At 35.2% G+C, this 5016-nt stretch overlaps 1 long non-coding RNA gene across 1 annotated transcript; it reads left to right on the forward strand.

Moving 5' to 3' along the window:
• Positions 1-207: 207 nt before the first annotated feature.
• Positions 208-2082, forward strand: LOC145994337 (uncharacterized). The gene is made up of 3 exons (XR_014442336.1): positions 208-313; positions 1392-1550; positions 2022-2082. It is a non-coding gene; the product is annotated as an uncharacterized LOC145994337 (long non-coding RNA).
• Positions 2083-5016: the final 2934 nt, after the last annotated feature.

The raw sequence follows: 5016 nt of genomic DNA on the forward strand, positions 1-5016 counted from the left end.
CGCGCCCATAAGTTTCCGACGCTGTCTAGACAATGACGAATTCAATCCATGTGCAGTGTCTAGAGAAAATTCATGCATTCCTTTATTTTGAACCTAACAGCAATCTGGAGAATATTCTAGCATGAATTTTTTAACAAATGATTTTAAACAATTTGGAATAATGCATTGTTGGCTTGTAATAATAATGCTTGCGAGTTAAAGGTTTCCATAGAACATATGTACAAATGAACTATGGAAAATGAGATTTTAAATGCCTGGCTTTCGCAGATGGTTAGAAGCTATTTGACAGTATTCAACCAACAAAAAAAGAAAGGTACTAAGATACAATATATATTTACATTATTTACAAATATATACTGTGAGCTTATCCAAAGTTTAACAATTCTCAGTTGCACTGGTATCAGATTTTCAGTGATCAGTGGAATATCTTCATTATTAATATAAACTGATCTAGTATAAGTGAGTACACAAATAAATGAAGTGACGACTGTTTAGAATTGCTCATAATATACCTTATCAGAACTATACGCGCGTGTTCTTGAACAAATCATGCTTTAATGTAAACTAGTGTCTACTTTGCTATTTCATTTTTAAAACATACGTTTGTTATGAAAGTTAGGATTCACATGATAACAAAAGCTCGTTCATACACATTTTGCCATAAAATATATTGTACATCTGTCATTTTGTTGTTTTAATGAAAATGGAAGGGGGAGTTTGGTATAGGGTAAGCTATTTCTGTGTAAAATACTGTTTATATTTATTCTGTTATATTTATCAATCAAGAAGGTCTTTTATAATAACTTTTATAAAATTTTCTAATATTACTTTCAAAGGTCTGAAAAGTGGTCAATACAATTGTGTGGAAAATTCATTGAACCCTTTGTTGAGTTTACTGTGGCTCTCTTGTATCAATTATTTTTATAACTTTTCATTTTGGATCTGGTAATTCCGTCACGTTCATTTAAAAGAGCACTGTTCAACCACCTTATGCAGATTTTCAATTCTATGAATGAATCCGGAAGAAATTTGTGTCAGGGTACAAAAGATAGTAAATATCACTATTGGAATGTCATCCTTCTTAGATTGCAGTGAAGAATAAAATAAACGACTTGAATGTACCCTTTGTGTCGTTGCCTCTGAGCTATGGAATGATATATCTGTTACATTTTAGTTGGTTTATTTTTTGTTAATATCATATCAGTGATTCAATTACAGTTAACATTATCCTTATGTTTATGCATAAAATCTCGGTACAGATATGGTTTTGTTATTTTTTCTTATATACGCACCATTTACATATGTCCTGAAGATGTCCTTGTCCATTTTGCATAAGTTAAAGTTGTGAAACGACTTGAGGAGTCCTAAAAGAATACATTTTTGCTTCACAGATAAGGTCTCCCCACGCTTTGAAGACTTCGACAAGACAGCCTGAGGAAACACGGAAGTTCGACTACGATTGGACTTCACCACGTCTCCTAAGCCAATGAAATTGGATAAGAGAATCCATGCACCGGCACCTAGCAAGAGGAGTACTGTGCAAGCAGTAGGTGAGAATCCTTTCTCTCTATTTATATACAGCAATGAAAATTTATACAAGCCATAAAATTGCCATGTTAAACCTTATTAGCATTAACCCCAGATAGCCCCAATACTCTCAACTAGGAATTTTCACTTTAGCCTTGTTGGTTTCACCTGTAATTCAGTGAGCAGTCAAACCAGACATGATGGTTTGAGTGTATGATTCAGTTACTGAAAAGTACAGTTCCTGGTAATATTGCGACATTGAGTTCTTGTGGCAGATAAACATCTTAGAGTACCAATCCAGACTTGCACTTGAGCGAAATTGATGCCTGTAGATTGAAGCAAGTGGTGACATTTCCTGCAATATGTTTCGTTCTTAACAGTGTGGAAGGTAACTGGAGGCTACTCTGATGAGAAGCTTCCAGTTGTATTTAACTCTAGTTCTTAATAAATAACATTACAGCATGGGTTATTTGTGTCTTACTTGTACCTTTCAGAGGCAAGACGGTAACGCAGGGACAGGATAGAAATGCTGTGCTTCGCAAGTGGGCCCACAAGGAAGTGTTGGTGAGTACATGAACTATATTACCTATCCTTAAGTCGTTACAAACATCCCAAAATATCATTGCTTTGATGAAACGAGAGCCATTTAGCATACCTTCAATATATATTGCACATTCAACGCATGTTCATATCATTTTCGGCTGGCAACTCATAAAATACCTCCAACTTAACAATTAATTTCTTGCTGCTTTTGATGTATATTACCAAATTTAACCTCCGTAGCATCAAGATATTCTGTGACTTTGTGAAGTATGATGCATATGTCTGTGCTTGAAATTTGTCACTTTAATTTGCTATATCCCTGCCTCGCCGCTCATTGGTCAACGGGACTAATCAGGATAGAGGTGAAATCCTAAAAGGACTACCGCTCCCCTTTAAGTTTTCCAGTAATATTCTTTTCACATTTCAGATATAACATTGAATTTAATCATAAACTTGTTTATTTTTTAAATAATACGCAACGCATTCCAACTAATGACCCTATGCACTAAAACAACAACAAACAGGACGTTCACATTACAGCTTGAGATGCATGTGCTCTAAGTACTCCACTTACGATGCAACTTATGAGAGATGAGTTAGGATGAGTGGGTGAGCACATGTACGGGTGACTGTCCGCAGGGTGCGAAATCACTGCAGATTGGTGGGGGGAAAGAACCAGACAGACACACACATTCTACTATACACATTAAATATGTGTCAATTATTAAATAATCAAATTATATTATAAAATATACAATACATTATTTTGACTATCCTTCATTGCAAATTACAGATTTTAATACACCACTAATGCTATGAACATCAACAATGATAAGTGTGACTAACGAAGGAGGGGAAAAATTGAGAGACATTAAGAAGATAGTGGTTTCACATACAAAATTCATATCTAAATGAATGGCTTATTGTAGAAATAATAATAATAATAATAATAATAATATCGTCTTTATTGAGAGGGCGTGTTTCGGCCTCGCGGGCCGTTCTTACAACAAACCCTTTTAAAAAAAAAAAACATATTACAATTGACACTTTCCACTTCTTGAAAATCTTTGTTGCAGTAGAAATAATAAAAAAAAAATACAAAAAAAAGAAATTAAAAAAAAACATTCCTACTTATAATGTAAACAATTAATGTACTGAAGGTACAGAGTTAAATACCACAATTAAAATACAATTATTACAGCTAAAACTACAACCAATACCGCATTCCCATTCATTACAGAAAAGACAAAGCCAGGCACTATTGTTTGGACAGCAGATGTTTCTTTAGATTTATTTTGTATGATGCAGGGTGGAGCTCCCCTGAGGTCAGTGGTGGGGGGAGGTCATTCCATTCTTTTATTGCGGTGACTATGAAAGAATTCCCATAGAATGTTGTTCTGTGTACAGGAATCGTGAAGTGTGTTTTTTGACGAAGGTTAATTTGTTTTCCTTTCTTCCTGTACGGAGCAATTTGATCATATAAATATCTTGGTTCCTTATTGTTCAGGATCCTGTACAATAAAGACAATGCCAAAAATGTTCTCCTATTCTTAACGTTTAACCAATTAAGTTCCTGTAAGTACGGGGATATGTGTTCTCTTCTTTTGACATTCAGTATAAATCTTATGCAACTGTTTTGAAGTTTTTGTATCTTGTAATTTAGAGCACTGTGGATGTTTATAAAAACTGGGGAAGCATAATCAATTTTTGGCATTACAAGTGTGTTGACTAGGTGAGTTTTCGTTTCTTTGCTTAGCATATGTTTTAATGGAAAAAGTGATTTCAGTTTGGCTATTGAGTTTTTAATTATATGTGTGACATGAGAACCCCATTGTAGATTCTCGTCCAATATTATGCCAAGGTTGCGTGCTGTTTCTACTTTCTTTATTTTGGAATTATTCAGTGTAGGGAGGGGGAGTTGTAATTGTTCTAACTTTTTGAGGTTACTCGTTGTGCCTAAAGTTAAAATGTAAGACTTGGATGAATTCAATTTGAGTGCATTACATTCAGACCATTTAGATATTGAATTTAGGTCCTGTTGCAATGCTTCTAGGGCCATTGCACTGTTTCTTAATGGTGTTTGTATATATATTTGTGTGTCATCCGCATACTGGTGGTATTTGCAGTGTTTTAGTGAATCATTAAAATCTTTGATGTATAGCGAAAATAGGATAGGTCCTAGAATACTTCCTTGTGGTACTCCTTGTTTGATATCAAGCCATTTAGACATGCACGATTTATTCTCATGTACTAATTTTACACATTGTTGCCTGTTCGTTAGATAAGACCGAAACCATAACAATTCCTTATTTCTTATGCCGATAGATTTCAATTTCTCTGCCAAAAGGTTGTGGTTTATGGAGTCAAATGCCTTGGTGTAATCAAGGAGTACCAGAAACGAAATTTTACCATTATCCATCCCCTTGGCTATGTCATCAACAACGCTAACTAAAGTAGTTACCGTGCTGTGCTGTTTCCTGAAGCCTGATTGATGTGGAGAATAGTGGTCATGCAACATCAGATGGTCTACTAATTGTTCTTTTACTATGCGTTCTATAACTTTAGACATAATTGGCAGTACGCTTATTGGTCTTAGATCTTTAACATCAAGGGAAACAGTGGTTTTCGGTACCGGCGTCACTACAGCCTTTTTCCAATCTTCGGGAAATACCCCTTGAGAAAGAGAGCAGTTTATGATGTGAGTTAGGCTCTTTAGGTAATGCGGGATGCAGAGTCTCAACATTTTTAGACTGATGCCATCATGACCCTTGGCATTGGAGTGTAGTTTTTTGACCTCTTTTAACACGGTAGCCTCATTAACCTTCTTCAGTTTGAAGGTTTCGCTTGTCTGCCGTGTTTTATATGACTCGATTAATTTCTCAACCTCGGTCGTGTTTGTTTGCTGACAAGCAGAATTTACAAAAAAGTCATTTATTGCATCCGCAT

The sequence above is a fragment of the Lepisma saccharinum genome, chromosome 10 (genome assembly GCF_977018435.1).
Source record: "Lepisma saccharinum chromosome 10, izLepSacc3.1, whole genome shotgun sequence".
Lineage (NCBI taxonomy): Eukaryota > Metazoa > Arthropoda > Insecta > Zygentoma > Lepismatidae > Lepisma > Lepisma saccharinum.